Raw genomic sequence first — 22,403 nt, forward strand, 5'->3', positions numbered from 1 at the left:
ATGCTTTAATTTTTGCTTACCTTGCCCTGGTGCTGAAACATTATTACAGATTACGTTGTTTTTATGCTCTTTGATATCAGCTGTTTAGTTCACATTCTAATTAAGCCGAAGAAGTTAGCTGTAGTGATTTTCACAGTACAGTCAACAATTTACGAAAAAGTTTTGTATCCATGACATGTTACTTTGAATGTTTCAACACTGCTCCATTTCATTCCATATTACACTCACCATGTCGCAGTGAATATTCTGAATCACCTTATCGAATTTTGCAAACAATAAGCGAACTGTCTTACTGCGTCAGTGTTATATGACGTAAACTGTTACTCCTGACGTATTGAAATAGTGCGTGGCCGTGCTGCAAGCCGTCTATTCCAATTATTACATTTTAGTCTACCGTAATTATTTGCTTTGTCGTCTGCTGTTTTGCGATATAGAACTAACAGAAAACAGCTGCTAGGCTCTACTTACGGAACACTTTTACAGCTAGACGTACAGTAAAATATTCGCGTTATGAAACCGTCGACCTCAGCCGAGCCATTACTCTATTTTCGTCTAAATATATGAAATCAATAAGTGTCAGCCGATGTCTCAGCAGCTAAATGTATGCAAACGTCACATATTTTAGAAAGAGAGGAAGCATTCACGGTACCAGTTGGAATTTAATTCACAGGGAGTGTTGATTTAAATCCTTCTATTGGAATTTTGGTGTTATTGGAAACATCGTTTCGCCCTTTAAAATTAATTTACTTGACACACACACTTCCTGACTCGTCTTGGTGGTCGGCGAGGTGTGGTCGTGGTGGGGGTATGACCAATGGAAAAATAGAACGTTTTTGTTCGTCGTCGGAAGCGGTCGACAAGCTTTGTGGAAAGAAGTTTTTCTATCTTAGTGAAATTAATCCTGAAGTTGCTACGTATTTGATAGTGGAAAACAATACAATATCACATACACAAGTATTTGTAGTTGGAGTGTTACAAGAGCTTCGGTAAAACTGTGGTGTTATTTATTTGACGCTGATCTGGTAGTCGTTTGTCTCTAGCATCCCGCGCGACGCCATCAAGATGGCCGCCGTGTGCATTGATTGGGTAGTCTTCCCGCATTTATTCACAGCGTCCATCAACTTGAGTGGCTACGAGCTATGTGCACTTGTAATCAAAGTGCAGTGCGTGGTATCTTCGTAAGGATGATATTTGGATGCGTCTTGTCATCCATTTTCTCGTAATGTGAAATACTGACTGACATTTTGTCGCCGGAGTGGGTATTTTTCTTAGTGGAAAGTGTGCATCTTTCGTTTCCGATGAATCTGTACAGTTGTAACACACCAAAGTGACGAAAATACAGGAGCAGCGGAGAATTTCACAGGGTGAGTCGGGAAGGTCCTTGTCCACAAAGGAATGCGTTTGGCTGTAGTGTGTTACTGGAATTGTAGATTATGTGTTGATTTGTTAGTTTTTGAGCCGATTGCATCATTTTCAATCTACGCAAGTATTTGTTCTTTAATTGTAATCGTTTTCTAAATTGACGTAACGTTGACTGAGTAATATTTATACTTACTCTGCGCAGGAAAATGGATCACTTGTTGCCTTTAAGTTTTATGTATTTGCAGGGTTAGATAATTGTGCAAAATAAAAAAATAAAATAAGGAAATACCCAAATTCTGTCGTTTAAAGATGAGTATACTGGGCACTGCTGCACAGTTTTTTACACGTACCACATTCATTTATTATTATTTTTATTTGTATTTCGTTCCAGATATGACTAATTACCGTTGCATTTATTACTGCTGTGGAATTTTGGTGTATTTTAGATTGTATAGGAGTGTTACTAAGTTCGAACTTAGGTCAGCAGCGGTAACCTGTTGAACTATATGGCACATCTTGAAACGCCAATGGCCTGCGTCAAAACAACACTTCAGTTTGAGGAATACATGCATTCTACAAATAAACTGCTCAGTTCTTCACTTACATTCGTAATTATATCTTACAGAACGTATTTTCCTATGTGAAAACAAACAAAGTGGGCATCTAAGATGTTCCGTAATTTTCTCGTTACGTAGTAGCCTATGTCTTACAATAATGCCATTTTGTCAGTACCGCATAAAACTCTGCCTTGTCGTCTACTGACATTCACACACTGTGTGTATGGAATGTAATGCTTTCGTAGCTGCAGTTGCGGTTATGATCAGACGTTGAGCAGTGTGCTTGCAAGGAAAAAAGTGCCACGTTACAAAACGCTTTAGAGCACTTACTATACTTCCAGTAATTGTTTGTGTAAACAATGGTTGCAGTATAGGGTGAAATTTGCACTAGAGTGCATCTCTTAACGAATGAACGATAATTACTTTCCGTTGCGTCGTATGTAGACCTGTTCAAGACGTCATAAATAATCCCTCGATAGATATTGATGTTTCACGACAGCAAACTACACAGAAGTAGGTCGTCAGAAGTAAGCTAGTGTAAAAGGTGCCAACACTTTTATAAATACCAGCTGATAACCGGTATTTCCATACCGTACGTCCTTGTCTTTTGTGGCCACTTTCAGCCGTTCCTGGGGTTAGGTTATGCGAAGTTCTTGCTATGTCTTATACATGCAGTGGATAGCCTTGTACATACGGCCTAATGCTGCCCACAAGAATCAAATTTTGCCCAGCGTTTCCAGTTTGGTCGACTATATTAGTTCCTTTAGTCCAATTTTCTATTGTATTTTTCTTTCTTCTCACTAGCTCATTCTTGAGGTTGTACTTGTAGCTGTGTTTTTATTACGTAAATTTGATCATATTTCCAGTGTGAGACCTATTTGTTAATGGCTGTGTTGTTTATACAAAATATTTTAATTTCATCCATTGAAGCTCAGAATTAAAGAGAGTGGGTAGTATCCAAAAGTGTAATAGGTACATTTTTTTTTTTTTTTTTTACGATAATGAAACTATAGGCCTAGACTTGATGCTGCATGTGTCATAGGTAGTTGTTTTATAGAAAGTTTCGTTTTGTGTGTATAAGGCATTAATTTTTCTATCAAGATTGTTGGTTCATTGAAAAATTAGTTTTCTTTATGTGGTACTTAACAGGTAGTTATTGCTATTATAAAACAAGGCTGCGTAGAGTTAGCAAGCATACCTACTTCTTGTAGGACTATTGTTTGACTGTCCTAACTTACTAGCCTGTTCATTGATGATTTAACAGGGAGGTGACTGACTGATGCAAGTGATGTTGACAGTGCTCTACAATTTTTGTCTGTGTGATTTATTTTCCATGTTCATCTTACGCACAGCAAAATGATTAAAAATTAGTATTTTTCAAAGAAAATATTTTTACATTTTTCATAATTTTTTTTTTTTTTTTTTTTTTTTAATCTTGTAGTAAATTATTACATGTCATACGTCTTTCTAATAATAGATTTAATGGCAGCCAAACTGGCCATTTATTATGTGATGTACAGGAATTATTCTCCATTCTCTATTGTTCTTAGTCGGTACAGAATTTCACCAGCGATTCTGTTCTCATCCTACAGATTGACATATGATATGTCTCTCACTGGCCACTGCACATACAGCTTTATTACAAATGCAGCTATTAGTCATGAAGCTAACGGAACATTTCAATCCCTGAATCTAGATATTCAGGTGATTTGTAAAAAAATAGTGTAGCTGATGAGGTAGGTTTCTAATTTTCTTGTAAACAGGTAGTATTCCCAATTTCTGCTTTATTAGACAGGAGTTTATAGAACATCTTCCCACCCAGGTGTATAACTCCCTTGTTCACCCTGGCCAAGGAGGCAAAGTCGACATGAAAATTGTATTTATGTATTGTGACTCTTTACATCACAGTCCAGTTGAAACTGATCTTCCTTATCAGCAACAAAAACCATCAAGGAGTAAGATACGTTATAAATTTGGTAATCTGGCACACTTGCAGATCTGTCAGTACTGAATTATCAAGATTTATTTTTTGTGGTTTTAAAAAGTTATATAAGCAGAACCTATAGCTTTAACATAGGAAAACAAGTAACTGTTGCATACTGAATATGACGAGAAATTACAGTATCAAAAACATTAAAAGTTTTACTTTTCTCTTAAAACAAGATTGAATTATAAATTGAATACTATACTATTCTATTAAATCACTCATAGGGGCAAAGCTTTAGAAAAGTTCAATATACATAATAAACAAGTTTTTGTTCGCCAGTCATGAAATAAAATAAGAGCCTTGGTTTTGAAATATGTCAAGAACAAGCTAGTTAGTAAAGTGTTACCAAAAAACCTGGTGTAGTTTAATTGAAATCGGTCTGTTTAGCAACACCACAGACTTTGTTGTCAAGGACTTGGAATGTGTCAGTGATATTCATCACTGATGATTTACCTGAAATTTTCCTCTGAACCTTTCTGGGATATTGCAGATATGCTAACTTATTTCTTGGATTCCGCTCTTCTTTTACAAAAATTATTTTTTAAGATATGCGGATTCGTAACTTACGAAGTGTTGTATTATTTGCTACTCTCAGCGAGTTTCGCAAAAGTGTTCAAGGCTTCTGAAGCCTCAGCCTAAGACATATGAGATATATGCATTTCTTCAGCATCACTCTGTTTCTAGTCCTGTAGACTAAAAACACTTTTTGATGTCAGTACTACGAAAAGGAAACTTGCCACTCACCATATAGCGGAGATGCATATCACATCATCAGTCAGCTCTTCTTCAATAGCTAAATTTCTGTTAATATAATTGCTCAGTGTAGCGGACAGATTTACTGACGAGGCACTACACTGAACAGTTCAGATGCCTGACAGTACTAACAACCACACAGAGCTAAAAATACAGGAAAATTTCTGTGTGTGCTGAACTATTGGTTCTACCGAATTGTGCTTGGATTATCACAGTCTTAACGTAAATTGCGAGGGGTGTGTATGAATTCAAAGTTCTGTGAAAAGGTCTCTGAAAAATGCACAATTGTATATTTTACACAGTATTCTTACTGATTGCTTCTGCTGTACAAACGCTTTATTTACTTAATTAACACTGCACAAGCGATAATTCCATAAGGTGACATTGAGTGAAAATAAAGCAAAATAACCCAACATTCTTGTCTGTAGTTAATCAATGGGAGTGTTTGTAAGCTCATCAAGAATTAGTTTCTTGCTTGGTGTTGACTCCATTTTGAGTTGTTATCTGGCTAGACAGCAAGAAATGTTAAACAGTGTGTTTCATTCAATATATTGCCATAAATTTTGTGGACACAGATTGATCTGTAATGTAGTCTGATGATAATGGACGAGTCTCTCATGAGTACTTTGATGAATATTACGTACATATATATTACATAACAATAAAAAGTCGCAGGGAAGGAGGGGGTGTCCATTACACAATTTTACCAATATTGGCCAAACTTGTGAGGTACATAATTGAAGTTACTAATTACTAATACAAGATTTGCATGAAAATTGTGTCTGCAGTAAAAACACATCTGCTCGCAGGAGAATCCTGTTTCTATTTAAGTGTTTGTTGGACCAGTTAGCAAGTTAAATCACCACATTTTCAAGTATTAAACGAGGAGATTCAGCCATTTCTCCTTTACTTGTGGACACTCAAACTTGTGACTTTCATATTGAAAATTCGTGCATTTGTTTCATATGTCCAGTGTTACTTACTCATTTAAATACCACAATATGAACCTTTATTTTGCAAATGCACATGTCACACTGATAAAGATGCTGTGGAGTTTATATTTACATATATGGTGTTAATAAAATATATTATGAAAAGGAAAGTTGCTACTCACCATGTAGCGAAGATGGAGAGTCGCAGATAGGGACAGCAAAAAGACTGTCACAAATAAAGTTTTTGGCCAGTAAGGCCTTTGCCAAAAATGGATGCCAGTTGTCTGTTTTTGACGAAGGCATTACTGGCAGAAAGCTTTATTTGTGACAAGTCTTTCTGTTGTGTCTATCTGCGACTCAACATCTCTGCTATACGGTGAGTAGCAACTTTCCATTTCATAATATTGTTAAATTTCATCCTGGATTTTCCATTTTGAAGCAGATTGTTAATGCCAGGACTAACAATTCAGGTTTTTAGATCAGCGTATCATTTTCATTTGGTTGGACAGGTTTCTGCCCAACCTATGGCCAGTATTGCAAGAGCCGGGTTGACAGAAGCGTCCGATCCCACGCGTCGGCTTTGACCCGTGACGACGTAAGTGTGTTGTCGTGTGTGACGTCATGACGGCGCGGAGTTTGGTTTGTGAGTGTGGCGTGTTTGTAGATGTCGTGTTGTGGTTTGCTGTGCTCTCTGGTGGTGTGTTCAGGGTTTTCGTTTGTGTGGCGTAGTGGGCTCGATTTACTTTTGCTCATTATCTAGAATTGTTAGTGTTGGCTGTGTTTGTAGTGGAATTCGTTTCATTGAGTTAACGACTTTGTGTGAAGGGTAATTTAGTGTTCTTCGCTGTACGTCGTGTGGTAATTTTAGTAAAATAAATCAGTTGTTGTTTTTGTTCAGGAATGGATATGACGGATAAAATTAACAGTGCACAGGTCAAGGGAAGTGTTCGATCCCAATGTGTGGCTGTGTATGTTGATATTGGTATCTGGAGATGTTATTGAGCTATATAGGCCAAGGAAGTGTTTGATCCTAATTTATGGGATCGGGAGCTGCTGTTGAGCTATATAGGTCAAGGGAAGTGTCCGATTCCAGATGATATTGTATTTAGTGGTATTTGGGGAGTTTTGTGATGTCGGTTTTTTCGTTGTTTTGTATGGAGGTGGGTGTCTAAATTTGTTTATATTTATATATCTAAAAACAAAGATGATGTAATCTACCTAACGAAAGCGTTGGTATGTTGATAGACATACAAACACACACAAAATTCAAACTTTCGCAGCCCACGGTTGCTTCATCAGGATAGAGGGAAAGACGAAAGGATGTGGGTTTTAAGGGAGAGGGTAAGGAATGACTCCTTACGAAGTACCTACAAAGTCGTGTGGATAGTTATACACTTTTGCAGTGTGCTTTATTGTTGCCAATTCATCACCGTGTTCGTCTTTCGGCAATGGAATTTTGAACAACCAATTGATAGCAAAATTAAAAAATGCCTTTTTATATTGAACTGGCTGGTTTGAAGTGAAATTCACAATGCCATCGGTCTCTTTGCGAAAGATACCAAATGTGTGTCTGCCTTTTTCATTCCAAATTATTTATTTCAGTCTTGCATGTAAATTTAATCGTTTGGTGCGAGTTATTAAATTTATCTACTATAGTGTTAATGACATCATCGTTACCCTGTATTAGCAGCAGTGTGTCATCTACATATGTAAAGTAGTATACAATTTTGTCTGCCAACGAAGCATTTTCAGAAAAGAATCTGTTTTCTAGATAATTAATACAGATGTCAGTGAGCATTCCACAAATTGATCTCCCCATACTCAGGCTGTCTTTTTGGGAATAAGTGTCCCTGTTAAATTTAAAGTAGTTAAATTTCAACATTTGTGGTAAGTAGCCCAATGAATTCATCTACTTCCCTCATAGAAAGCTTGTTTTGTTCCATTAAATTACGCTGAATGACCTGCACAGTTTTATCAATTGGTATGTTTGTGTATCAGTTGACTATACCAAGAGAAACAAATTTCATTTGATCAGTTATTGGTGTATTTCCTATTTTATTAATAAGTTTGAAACTATTTTTAATGGAAAATTATTTACAGATTTTATAATGAGTTTTAAGAAACCACAAGCATTTTCCAGCTGCCTTACAGAAAGTACTCCTACTACCGTGCACCACAGGATGTATCAGATAGCCTTCTTTGTGTACCTTTATTTGTGCCCTAAGTGTGGGTGCCAGGGGGTTCATAACCTTTAGCCTCTGTTCCTCCCTTTGGTGATATTATCTCACTGCAAGTTTTTATCTGAGCAAGCAATTTCTTCTGAGCTTCAGACGTTACATCCTTATCGATTTTCTTAATATTATTATCTTCAAAGAATTTTAGAGTTTTAGCAATATACACATCTTTTGCAACGATCACAATTGTTTCCCCTTTGTCTGCCTTAGTTATTATGGCGTCGTTGTCAAGCTTGAAATTGATAATTTCAAGTACTCTCTTCTCTTTTGTACCTGCCATGATGCTTAAATAAAGAAAAAATAATACAAAGATAAAAACATGTAAATCAGATCAATTCGAAGAGTTGCATACAGCATATGCCTCCTTGTGTCTTACAAACAAATTTTAAGAAAAGGTTTTACCCGTCTGCTGTTACATATGTTTAAAGAATAAAACAACTGGCTCACAAGGAGTGAACTTGGAAATTTTCTTACTTATGGGTTATTTTCTGTAATTCCCATGCAGATTTGATGTTTTTTACTTTCCTTTAAATGTTATATATGTAGTTCATATAGAGGAGGCCATACAACCAATCAATGAGTTCTCCACACAGCCGACCTTCTTTATACAGTAGTATTCAAAGAACGTTGACTGATGCCCGAATAACAGGGAACTAACATGCATCGAGATTAAAAAAATAGTGGTATGTAATCTAATATATAAGCCACTTGTTGTGCCAAGAGTTGTAACTTTTTATTGTCCCACCGGACCATGGACTTCTTGTATTTTTTAACATTGATAATGGCTAGGTGCTAGCCAAAATCTTGATTTGCATAATAAAATTTGAAAAAAAAAAACACGACTGATTGCTGTGCTCTATAATTTATAAGTAACTCTTGTGACATACCACCGTTTTGTAATTGGTTTTGCTCGATTTATCGCTGTGCATTCATTTATTTGTTTTGCTGCATTTTGTACTTGGTAATGCATCACGAATGATGTACATTGCATTCTTGATAAATGTTACGATTGCGGATTGCCTTGTTTGTACAGCAAATTGTTCACAATAGTAAAAGTTAGACTACATATATTTCTTTACTCACTTTTATTAAACAGTGTACCTTTGTTCCAGGAGTAGTTGTAAACATAAGTAACTTTAGTCGAATTTAAATACATATGTTGTGTGCCGTAAATCTATTTCCCCAAATAGATTTTCAGAGATTTTGAAAGCTGCCTACGTCCCTCTCTTGTGAGCAAAAGCTACATGCAGTGGAGGGTAGGGTATTAGAACTAACATTAATCTTCCCATTGTGAATACCACTATTATTCTTAAACTGAAACACATTCTTCACAGTGAATTAAGACAGAAATCAAGGAGTTGTGAATCTTGTGACTCCACAGTACTACACTTTATGGCATTGGTGAATAGAAGAAAGAATTTAAATTGCTGATTTATCTGTTTCTGTAGTTGGCAGTTACTCTTTCGGTGAAAGCACTAGAGTGTAGTAATTTCAGAAGAACTTCAGTGTAATTTTAAAAGCTAAATTCTGTAACATTCAATACAGTGTGTTGTGTTGTGTCTTCATTCTTGAAGCACTTCTGAAGTATCTAGCTGGCACACAGTTAATTGTGCCACTTAAGTGTAATGTGTGATAGATGTTACGAACAGGTCATTGTTCCTTGCCAAAACTTTGACAGAAAATTGACATTTCATTTCCTAGCTTACATAAGATTCAAAATTGTTAAGGCTTTCGTGGCCACTTGTTGACAAACTGCCTATTGGCACCGGAAATGACCGCGGAGAAGCCCTCGGACGTTGGCGCGCCAGGTACATATAGTCTGCGCCCGCGAGCTCGGCTCCAGTTCACCACCGGCAATGGAGGGTGAAGCTTTGACAATGCCAGCCACTCGTGCTGGCGAAACATCAGAAAAATCATTAGATGAACGTCGGCCGAAGAACCCGAGACAGAAGCCAATAGGCAGTTTGTTATATAAGATTCATTGGAAATTCAGATTTTTGTATAGCAGAGGTTAGAAACCAGTTGAGTTTACCTTTGCTCCTCATTTTTATTTTGTTATATGTAGTATGATTCAGAGTGTATGTAAGATATTGAAATATGTGCAGTATTCATGTGCATGGTAAGCCATTCACACGGTGTTTATCAGATTTTATATGACACGTTAGTGGAGTGCAAGCTCAAATTTAATAAGGCATCTTCAACCGAAAGACCGCCACTACAGTAATGAGCACGGATTCAGAGAAAAATGTGCATTCAAAACGCGACTTGCACTCTCATCACAGGACATTCTGAGAACTATGGATCCAAGGCAGCCTGTTAACTGAAGTAATTCTAGACTTCCGAAAAGTGTTAAACTTTGTACTTCACTAGTTATTGTTACCAAAACTAAGATTACATCAGTAGACATGCAAAATTTGTGACTTTATTGAGAATTCCTTGGTAGTGAGGATGCATGATATTGCCTTGGATGGTGAGTTAATGAAAGATGCAGAAGTGGCTTTAGAGGTGTTAAATGGAAGTGTTGTGACCTTGACTGTACGTGTTATATATTAGTGACCTGTAGGCGATAATAATGGTAGCATCAGACTCTCTGCGGGTGATACAGTTGTCTGCTGTTGGGGAAGAGCCGTGCAAATATCCAGTCAGAAATTATAGAAATAGCAGGATAAAAGCAGGGTACGAGTCATTTTTAGGTTCCTTAAGAAACTGGGAGTTCACCTGGTGTGAGGACCCTATTATGAAAGTGTGAAGAAGTAAGATTTTTCAGTGGAAGCTGGATTTGCTGCAGAAACATGAAAAGCTGTTAAATACTAAGTGATGAAAATCGTGAAACCAAACTTGCTGTACACTCTCTCCCCCACCTTAAAAACAAAAGAACTGATGTATTTCTGCCCATCTATCAATGCAGACTTTTTACATTTGGTATAACATCTGCAGATAGTCACATGCATCTTTTTTTCTACTTGTGTTTTAAGAATATGATGGCATAAAAATGAAGTATGTCAGTTGTTTTATATGTATGGTATTAATGGGACACTATTTGTTGTACTTTCTTCCCAAGAAAGTGATGTGTCTAATATATGTATGATCTTATTTTGATATTGCCACCTACAGTCAGTCTATAAACACCGAGTGAAGGTGTTTCTTATTCATTTCTAATCAAATTTCATTCGTTTGTTGCTGCTGTTTCGTCTTTCCACGATTGAGTATTGCTCGATACCAATGTGTGCTCACTTCATGGAGTGTTTGTGACTGGGGTTCAGTGTCATGCATGTGTAGTTACATGTGAACACAATTTTTTTGTCACTAAAAAAGTAGTTTCTACAGTTGTGTCAACTAGGATGGTTTATTTATGGTGTAAATAATAGTTTTTCTCTGAGAAAATGATTTGTTGAAACTCTCATTAGTGCTCCTTTATGTTACAAACTTACATTTTTTTCCAATTTCAGAGCAGATCAGTTTATTATAATGTCTAAGGATACAGAGAATTGGACATTTCTTTGCTATCTTTACTACATCTACTATAGCTTGACGTAACTGTTATTAACACAAGCCTCAAAGAACTGGTAAATGTATAGACACAATTAATAAGTTATATATATATCTGAATAGCTATTCAAAAATTATACCATGTATTTGAAACTGTTAAGCAGAAATTTTCTTTCAAATATTGTTTGCGCTGCTACCTATGTAGTCGAACTTTTTTGTGTTATCATATTATTTGCTACTTTCCATGCCAAATTCGTTGTCATGACTAGTTCAGATTGTTTTTAGTGCTGATGTTTTTTCAAATTCCAACGAGTACTCTAGAAAGGAATAAATGTTTTGCAATGATGTAATCATGCCAGTTTACATAAAGAGCTGTGAGAGTTTGTCCAAACACTAACCATGTTTGGAAGACAAGTGCAGCTCTATTTTTTATTGTTTTCCCCAATTTTTTATTATTAAGACTGGTGAGCATGTGTTTGCAGTAATGTCTTTAATTTTGGACTGCATTTATATGCTACATCTGGAGAATGAAATGTGTGTAATGAAAATTCGTGGCTTAGCCACTGCAGACTGCTGTATAACATATACGTTTACCCTTAATTAATGAGACTCTTTGCTGTCTGTCAGCATAAAAATCTCATGAAATTCAAGAAGGGGTGAGTGCAGGAGCTCTCTTTCTCAAAACCTTGTCGACACTGATATATTATCATACATCTTCTACACTCGTAAGGCTGTAGCGGCAATGTCTTGCCTACCTATAACCTTCAAACGTGAATCCTACACACTAGGGCACGGGCAGCAATCAACTGGCCACAGACTGGATCCGGCCCGTGATTGATGTCAGTCTGATGTACGAAGAAATTTGTGGGACGGAGAGGGAGGCTTTCACATTTTACACACCCCTGTTATTCGTAATTCAGTTTTTCTGGTTCGGCTTCCTTGTAGTGCAGCTGATATATGTTAAGTTAGAGCCATTCGGACTTCTAAATAGCTTATTCGTGTCAACTGGTAAGGGGCGATCTGTATTAATTACTTCTGAGAAGGTGAGGTTCTGAGCCGAGATCGTTTGTAAACGACCTTTGCCGATTACTGGTTTCGGTAAATGTAGTTACCGTGTTCAGATCTGTGAATGCATTCATATAGTGTTAAATTATGCAGAGATACAATTAAGTATAATAGTTGGTGCATCATAATAGCAAAACTGTGTTACAAAATATGTCGATAGAATGTTATTGCATGTGTCCTATGCCAGCTGTACAAGTACTCTTTCCTAAAATGTGTGTGGACGAGATGGACGATGCGTCGGCAAATTGAGGCTAAAACCACATTGTACAGAGTAATTTGCCACATGCTCGCAACCTGTATCGTACACTACTGTGTACTTCATTCCAGCCAGGGCACCGCTAGACGGGCAGGTGGTGGCCAATACTGGCTGGAAAATTGATAATTGGCACCAACAGGTGTCGCTAGTGTGTTCATGTACTTCTTAACATTATTCGTGTATTTTAACTACAGCACAATTCCTGTTATGTGTCAATAAAAGAATCCTAAACACTTTTCTCTTAAGTTATTGTAAAATACTGATTACAACAGAAGCTAATAATTATTCTTATCATGTTAGTGGCACAGATGCACCTGTGTACAAGCTGCTGTACAACTTGATGCAACTTCCACAGACTGTTGTACGGTAAATTGCTGTATGACAATATTTTCTAATGTACGAAAACCTGCAGTCATAATTGTAAAATGATTAAAATTATAAAAAAATGTAGAAATATGCAGAAGTGAAGTTTTAAGGTGGACTTCCATTGTGTCTTTTTGGATAGCAATCTCCACTGTGTGTGAAAAACTAAGTCATTACCACGGTAGACAAATAATAAAATAATTACGGCGATAGTGGGTAACACACTTGATTCACAGGGTAGCAACAGTTAGATGATTTGACTTTTAAACTTTTTGAAATGAACAAAGAAATGATGGCTTAATTTATTTAGTGGTACAGAAAAACCTGCGTATATATGACCAGTCATCAAATGTATTTGCGGAGATACATTTTAAAAAATGCTTGCTGATAGTGTTTGTGGATATTAACACGTGAATTTTCAAATATACTGATGATCTGCTGTGGCCAAAAATCACAAACTTACTCCCTAGTTTCATGGAGACAGGGACTGCCTATCTCATTGCTGTATTTTATTTTTCTGTTCTTTCTCCTTTTAACGTTAATAAATAATTATTCTCCATTGTGGACGTATTGGAACACTGCAATGAAATTGAAGGTATTTACAATGAATTAGCTGCAAATAGTTGCTTTTATAGGCATTCATTCTTCCATTATGACATTTAAAAATACTTGGCACTGCTTCTTCAGATGTTTACATTTATTTACATGTTGTGGAACTTCTTTCCTTACTAACGGCACTGCAGAATGTTTAATGGGAGTCATGAGGACAGTTGTTGTGAAACGTCATATGTAAAGAAACAATGTTCACAATGTGCTAATAACTGTAAACATCTGAAGATGGGGTGAACGTAAAATCAATTTACTCTAAAAAAAAATGTGATTTTCGAGGCATAATTTGTCGGTGTAGTGTTTCGGCAAAGGGGTGGCGTTCGTATTGGTGCACTGCCCTGTAAACGTAACGAGACGGCCGCTATGGTTTCGACCTAATGCATTAGGAGTGTTGCTCAGTGTCACATGAAAAGCTGGTGGCCTGCGAGATGCAGTAGTGTGCGAATCAGGCCTGCGAGTCACCGAAACAAGCCTATGCCTGCACTAGGGGCTGGCAAACTGTTAATGACAAATGTCCACATCCTCAAAACTTGAATATCGTATAGACAGCACACTTATTTCTAACCTAATATTTTGAATTTGTCGAATAAAGAATATTTTAAACTCGGCAACCTCTTTGTTTTCCTATAAAACAACACTGGAGATCGTTTTATCTCCACAATTCAGTAGTATTGCAGTTACGGAAAACGGAGACAGTTTGTTCATATTCTGCAGTTTGTTCATATTCTGCAGTAGATGGATTTTGACTGCATAATTGTAACATTTTAGATACAGTAATAGTAACCGCTATTAAAAAAAGTTTCTCAAAAGTGGTTAGCAGTTTGTGGGAAGACACAGCTAAAAGAGGGAGAGGGAGAAAAATAATAGTTGCCTGTATGCCAAACACTGTTTGCTTCAAAACGAACTTCAAACTTGTTCCCCTTTTAGCAAGTCTATTGTAGGTCACTGTAGTGATGAAGAATCTGAAGCAGTCACAAAAATACAGAAGTCATTGTCATTTTTCAGTGTGTGTCATCAGGCAGATGGAAATACAAGGGCATGCTGAAGTATAGCCGCCTCCTTTTTTTTCTTCTTTTTTCCTTTTTTTTCTCTTTAAGCTTTTTTAAATAAAACAGACTTTATTAACATTCTAAATCTTTTTTCTTCGTTTCTACATATTTATTTGTCATTATTTTCACCACGGGGATGAACACATTTCTCCCAACGAGAGAGCAGTTCGTTGATATTATCGCTGTAGGATGTTGGATTACGTCGACACAGTTACAACCTCACCTCTGCTTGCAGCACATAATCACTGTCACAGTGAAGTCCTCAAAGGTGTTGTTGAAGTTTTGGAAACAGATGAAAATCAAATGGTAACAAGTTGAGGTCAGCACCACAGTTTCCTTCATTACAAGCACAAACAACCCAATGTTGCACATTACTGGCGTCAGTACAATCGTCTCGTCATATTCACCACCATTCTTCTATGGCCTTCAATTAGAGCCACGTTTTCTGTGGTTAGAAACTTGATTACAGCACACTGTTTCACACACACTGACGCAGTGTCTTACGTTACACACCACCATATTACACACTGTAATTCAGAGCCCTCAGACTGCAGAGGGTTGCTACTTAAGTCAGCGAAGCAAGAAAGCTGTCTAAATGATAAGCATGACATGTAGTACCTCAGCCCGTATTGAGAAAATGTGATGTTCCACAGGTTCGTTCCTGTGATTTCGGGTAGCAAAGTATAGTCATACCAGGCACTAAGACTTCTTATTGTTCAGCCTGGCTCACCCCCCCCCCCCCCCCCCCCCCCCCCCCCCCCCCCCCCCCCCCCCCCCCCCCGTTGGTGGGGAGGCTTGCGTGCCTCAGCGATACAGATAGCCGGTACCGTAGGTGCAACCACAACGGAGGGGTATCTGTTGAGAGGCCAGACAAACGTGTGGTTCCTGAAGAGGGGCAGCAGCCTTTTCAGTAGTTGCAAGGGCAACAGTCTGGATGATTGACTGATCTGGCCTTGTAACAATAACCAAAACGGCCTTGCTGTGCTGGTACTGCGAACGGCTGAAAGCAAGGGGAAACTACAGCCGTAATTTTTCCCGAGGGCATGCAGCTTTACTGTATGATTACATGATGATGGCGTCCTCTTGGGTAAAATATTCCGGAGGTAAAATAGTCCCCCATTCGGATCTCCGGGCGGGGACTACTCGAGAGGATGTCGTTATCAGGAGAAAGAAAACTGGCGTTCTACGGATCGGAGCGTGGAATGTCAGATCCCTTAATCGGGCAGGTAGGTTAGAAAATTTAAAAAGGGAAATGGATAGGTTGAAGTTAGATATAGTGGGAATTAGTGAAGTTCGGTGGCAGGAGGAACAAGACTTCTGGTCAGGTGACTACAGGGTTATAAACACAAAATCAAATAGGGGGAATGCAGGAGTAGGTTTAATAATGAATAGGAAAATAGGAATGCGGGTAAGCTACTACAAACAGCATAGTGAACGCATTATTGTGGCCAAGATAGATACGAAGCCCACACCTACTACAGTAGTACAAGTTTATATGCCAACGAGCTCTGCAGATGACGAAGAAATTGAAGAAATGTATGATGAAATAAAAGAAATTATTCAGATTGTGAAGGGAGACGAAAATTTAATAGTCATGGGTGACTGGAATTCGAGTGTAGGAAAAGGGAGAGAAGGAAACATAGTAGGTGAATATGGATTGGGGGACAGAAATGAAAGAGGAAGCTGCCTGGTAGAATTTTGCACAGAGCACAACATAATCATAGCTAACACTTGGTTTAAGAATCATGAAAGAAGGTTGTATACATGGAAGAACCCTGGAGATACTAAAAGGTATCAGATAGATTATATAATGGTAAGACAGAGATTTAGGAACCAGGTTTTAAATTGTAAGACATTTCCAGGGGCAGATGTGGACTCTGACCACAATCTATTGGTTATGACCTGTAGATTAAAACTGAACAAACTGCAAAAAGGTGGGAATTTAAGGAGATGGGACCTGGATAAACTAAAAGAACCAGAGGTTGTACAGAGATTCAGGGAGAGCATAAGGGAGCAATTGACAGGAATGGGGGAAATAAATACAGTAGAAGAAGAATGGGTAGCTTTGAGGGATGAAGTAGTGACAGCAGCAGAGGATCAAGTAGGTAAAAATAAGAGGGTTAGTAGAAATCCTTGGGTAACAGAAGAAATATTGAATTTAATTGATGAAAGGAGAAAATATAAAAATGCAGTAAGTGAAACAGGCAAAAAGGAATACAAACGTCTCAAAAATGAGATCGACAGGAAGTGCAAAATGGCTAAGCAGGGATGGCTAGAGGACAAATATAAGGATGTAGAGGCCTATCTCACTAGGGGTAAGATAGATACCGCCTACAGGAAAATTAAAGAGACCTTTGGAGATAAGAGAACGACTTGTATGAATATCAAGAGCTCAGATGGAAACCCAGTTCTAAGCAAAGAAGGGAAAGCAGAAAGGTGGAAGGAGTATATAGAGGGTCTATACAAGGGCGATGTACTTGAGGACAATATTATGGAAATGGAAGAGGATGTAGATGAAGATGAAATGGGAGATATGATACTGCGTGAAGAGTTGACAGAGCACTGAAAGACCTGAGTCGAAACAAGGCTCCCAGAGTAGACAGTATTCCATTGGAACTACTGACGGCCGTGGGAGAGCCAGTCCTGACAAAACTCTACCATCTGGTGAGCAAGATGTATGTAACAGGCGAAATACCCTCAGACTTAAAGAAGAATATAATAATTCCAATCCCAAAGATAGCAGGTGTTGACAGGTGTGAAAATTACCGAACTATCAGCTTAATAAGTCACAGCTGCAAAATACTAACACGAATTCTTTACAGACGAATGGAAAAACTAGTAGAAGCCAACCTCGGGGAAGATCAGTTTGGATTCCGTAGAAACACTGGAACACGTGACCTTACGACTTATCTTAGAAGAAAGATTAAGGAAAGGCAAACCTACGTTTCTAGCATTTGTAGACTTAGAGAAAGCTTTTGACAATGTTGACTGGAATACTCTCTTTCAAATTCTAAAGGTGGCAGGGGTAAAATACAGGGAGCGAAAGGCTATTTACAATTTGTACAGAAACCAGATGGCAGTTATAAGAGTCGAGGGGCATGAAAGGGAAGCAGTGGTTGGGAAGGGAGTAAGACAGGGTTGTAGCCTCTCCCCGATGTTGTTCAATCTGTATATTGAGCAAGCAGTAAAGGAAACAAAAGGAAAAATTCGGAGTAGGTATTAAAATTCATGGAGAAGAAATAAAAACTTTGAGGTTCGCTGATGACATTGTAATTCTGTCAGAGACAGCAAAGGACTTGGAAGAGCAGTTGAATGGAATGGACAGTGTCTTGAAAGGAGGATATTAGATGAACATCAACAAAAGCAAAACAAGGATAATGGAATGTAGTCTAATTAAGTCGGGTGATGCTGAGGGAATTAGATTAGGAAATGAGGCACTTAAAGTAGTAAAGGAGTTTTGCTATTTGGGGAGCAAAATAACTGATGATGGTCGAAGTAGAGAGGATATAAAATGTAGGCTGGCAATGGCAAGGAAAGCGTTTCTGAAGAAGAGAAATTTGTTAACATCCAGTATTGATTTAAGTGTCAGGAAGTCATTTCTGAAAGTATTCGTATGGAGTGTAGCCATGTATGGAAGTGAAACGTGGACGATAAATAGTTTGGACAAGAAGAGAATAGAAGCTTTCGAAATGTGGTACTACAGAAGAATGCTAAAGATTAGATGGGTAGATCACATAACTAATGAGGAAGTATTGAATAGGATTGGGGAGAAGAGAAGTTTGTGGCACAACTTGACCAGAAGAAGGGATCGGTTGGTAGGACATGTTCTGAGGCATCAAGGGATCACCAATTTAGTATTGGAGGGCAGCGTGGAGGGTAAAAATCGTAGAGGGAGACCAAGAGATGAATACACTAAGCAGATTCAGAAGGATGTAGGTTGCAGTAGGTACTGGGAGATGAAAAAGCTTGCACAGGATAGAGTAGCGTGGAGAGCTGCATCAAACCAGTCTCAGGACTGAAGACAACAACAACAACAACAACAACACTTTAGTATTGCAGCACACTTGCCAGGCTCCTCACTTGTGCTACAAAGTTTTCACGATAGGAATATTCATCCAGTCGTCATATTTGTTTTTTATATATATATATATATATATCTATGAAATGAAAGTGCTGGCAGGTCGACAGACACACAAACAAACATACACACAAAATTCAAGCTTTCGCAACAAACTGTTGCCTCATCAGGAAAGAGATATATATATATATATTTTTGTGAGCTGCTTTTTCTGTTTCCCTAGTTCAAGACTTACCTTATTCTTTACATTAATATGTCTGGAGACTTTCTATCTCATTTTTAGTTTCTGTGAATTTCCAGGTAATACCCGGCACTGAGGGTTTCACATACCAAATTTTTATTCAGATAATTTTTAGAAGTGGTTTTCCACATGACTTCTTTTTGTCCATAATCATCTGTAAATTTCAGCACACTTTGTTCGGAATCAGCAGACATCATTACACACAAATCACCTTAAAATATAATCTCAACAAACTACCCAGCAAAAGGCAAATGTGGGGCCCCAGTTCTGTCTCTTCTGCTAAAAAGCCCAAGTGGCCCCCACTCAATCTGGGAAGCTATACTGTATCACACAAGTTCTCCATTGGGAATATGTTAAGTGTGCACAAATACTTGTGTATGCTTGTGCTGTTGAAAATGTAAGTGCTTACACAAATTAGAACAGAAAGAAGGCATTGTGTGGACACACTGTAGGGCTTCTAATATTTAAACACTCTGACTGGTTGTGATACAAACACAGAGTGGGGCAGGGAATCATCCCACTATAAAAATTAATAAAAGAAAAACTATAAATGCTAGAAAACGTTAGGTTACCTTCCATTCAGAAGGCTGTTGCACGCAGCGACTATTATATTGACTTGTAAATAATAGATTTCAGCTATCAGTCGTCCTTTTTAAATTTTATTGGCAGATCTCGATTTCAGCTAGAAACTAGCCTTTCTCAGTGCACTATCGTTTTTGATCGATGAACTGTGGATGAAGCCCGACCAGCAGGCATTACGTGCATTGATCTAAAATGATAGTGCATTGAAAATTGCTAGTTCTAGCTTAAATCTAGATCTGCCAATAAAATTTAAAAAGGACAACTGATAGCTGAAATCTATTATTTACTAGTTTATTTATTATCTAAATAAAGTGCAGTGAACACTTAGAAGATGTGACAAACCCACTAAAGAGACAGCTTACATTACACTTGTCCATCCTCTGCTGGAATATTGTTGCGCGGTATGTGATCCTTACCAGGTAGTATTGACGAAGGACGTAAGAAAAGTGCAAAGAAGGGCAGCTCATTTCGTGTTATCGCGCAATAGGGGTGAGAGTGTCACTGATACGATACACGAGTTGGGGGGCCATTCACTGAAACAGAGGCGGTTTTCTTTGCGGCGAGATCTATTTAAGAAATTTCAATTACCAACTTTCTCTTCTGAATACGAAAATATTTTGTTGACACCAGCCTACGTAGGGAGAAATGATCATCACAATAAAATAAGAGAGATCAGAGCTCGAACAGAGAGATTTAGGTGTTCCTTTCTTCTACACGCCATTCGATAGTGGAATGGTAGAGCAGTAGTATGAAAATGGTTCGATGAACCCTCTGCCGGGCACTTAAGTGTGAATTGCAGAGTAACCATCTGGATGTAGAAGTGACATCAGTCATCAGTACGTAGTTTCAGCTGATTTCTCAAGTTCTGCATCACTCTGTGGAGCACCTGTTGGGAAATACGGCCTATTTTAAGACATATAGCATCCCTTAAGGTTAGCAGGGATCCGCAGCTCGTGGTCGTGTGGTAGCGTTCTCGCTTCCTGCTCCCGGGTTCGATTCCCGACGGGGTCAGGGATTTTCTCTGCCTCGTGATGACTGGGTTTTGTGTGATGTCCTTGGGTTAGTTAGGTTTAAGTAGTTCTAAGTTCTAGGGGACTGATGACCATAGATGTTAAGTCCCGTAGTGCTCAGAGCCATTTGAACCATTTGAAGGTTAGCAGGGTCCTTAGACATTGTTTATAAACTTCGACTTTGATATAACCCCAAAGAAAGAAGAAAGAATTGCACAGACTTATATCAGCCGACTGTGCAGGCCACGGAATATTGCCGTACTGTGAGATCAGATGATCGCTAAAGATTTCCGTCAAAACATTCATTGACTATTGAGCAGTGTGGGCCGTGGTACCATCCTGCTGAAACCAGACAAGCCTCGTATGCATTTATTGAAGTTGTCATTTAAGAAAAAGTTTTGGATCATGTTCACATACTGTTCACTATTGACGGTGATTTGCTCAGCACTGATTGCACGCCAAACTGTGACCTCTTCACTGTGGAGAGGTCTCTCATTAATATCCCCAGGATTCACACAAATCGAGTAATGCACGTGCTATTTAACACATCTGGAAATGTGAAAATGTGCCTCATCACTGAACAAAATGTGCGTATCTTGAGGAACATTTTCAGTCAAGTTGTCACAGGCTTGTCGTTGATTTTTGCCAGTCCTGTTGTGACAGTTCTTAAGCAATAACCATTTTTGTGGTGTGCGTACTGTAAGACCTTAGGTACGTACGCCGTCAGATTATTTGACTTGTTGCTCTAACGAAGTAGGCGAGTGTCGGCAATATGTCTCGTGGTCTTATCGTGGCGTGTTTATTTTCTGCCGTTAGGTCAGACGATAGAAATGCCACTTGCACGTTTAGAGTAGCTGGCTATGTACAGGAATATGATAATCTTATTAGGTGCAGACTGAAACTTGACTATAGACTGGTACAGACAAATGCAGACTGACTAATCGGAGGTCTGTACACTCGTTATAATACCTTGCGCGTTCAGGTATCACTGTGCGAGTGTGATCCGCAAGGAGGAAAGGTTCTACGTTAGCAGCAATCTCATTGGCTGAGTGACATAATAATACGCGGATCGGCGGAAGCAGAATTTGGTTCGTCTCTAAGACAGCGCCATCTCGTAGTGCAGAGACGGACGAGCGCTGCGCCTGCACTGTCGCGCTTAGCGGCGTGCACTCTAGTGGGAAAGTTGTGTGCGCGCTGACTACGCGGAACTATGTACACTATAATTTTATACAGATAAAATTGAAGGTTTTTGTGGAGAATGCGACGCACAGTACGGCTAGACAGTGCCAGCGACTATGCGAGGTTGCGAGCAGAATGTTTAAGAGACTGCTACACTGACCTCTGTACACACTCGGTGTTTGCAGGAGTCCTCTCTTCTCCAACTCTCTTTTTCGCAACACTACCACATTGACAGAAGCTCTCTACCTGCAATGGAATCAATTCACAATTGGGAACGCTGTCCTGAGGGAGGATTCGGTATAGATTTTGCGTAACACGATGTATTGCAACTACAGATCAGTTTTTGGAGAAATGGGTTTTGACAGCAGTTTGACCACAGCATGTTTGCAGCTATTGGCAGCAGTGACGTAAACGTCCACTGCCGCTGTGACCCAGGAGCCCATCACCACTCTCCCTTTGCAATATCAACGTAAAATTAGGGATAATTCCCTGCCTCACCCTCTATAATGTCAGCCTACATGTGTCCCAAAATGACCAAATTCAGAAAATTGGAGAAATTAAACCTCTTACCGTACTAACGTTTATTGACTCTTGTCGTCTCCATGCACCATTCGTGAATGAACGAGGAAAAGGGAACGAGATAGTGGTACCGTAAAT

The 22,403-nt window shown here is 38.6% G+C and overlaps 1 protein-coding gene across 1 annotated transcript in view; it reads left to right on the forward strand.

Moving 5' to 3' along the window:
- The first annotated feature begins 941 nt into the window (after nt 1-941).
- Nucleotides 942-22,403, forward strand: part of LOC124553771 (zinc finger MYND domain-containing protein 11) — a 231,224-nt gene continuing 209,762 nt past the window's right edge. The window contains exon 1 of the mRNA XM_047127709.1: nt 942-1,364. The gene's annotated coding sequence lies outside the window, so the exon portion shown is untranslated. The remainder of the gene's footprint in view (nt 1,365-22,403) is intronic.

Source organism: Schistocerca americana, chromosome 11 (genome assembly GCF_021461395.2).
Source record: "Schistocerca americana isolate TAMUIC-IGC-003095 chromosome 11, iqSchAmer2.1, whole genome shotgun sequence".
NCBI classification, from domain to species: Eukaryota; Metazoa; Arthropoda; class Insecta; order Orthoptera; family Acrididae; genus Schistocerca; species Schistocerca americana.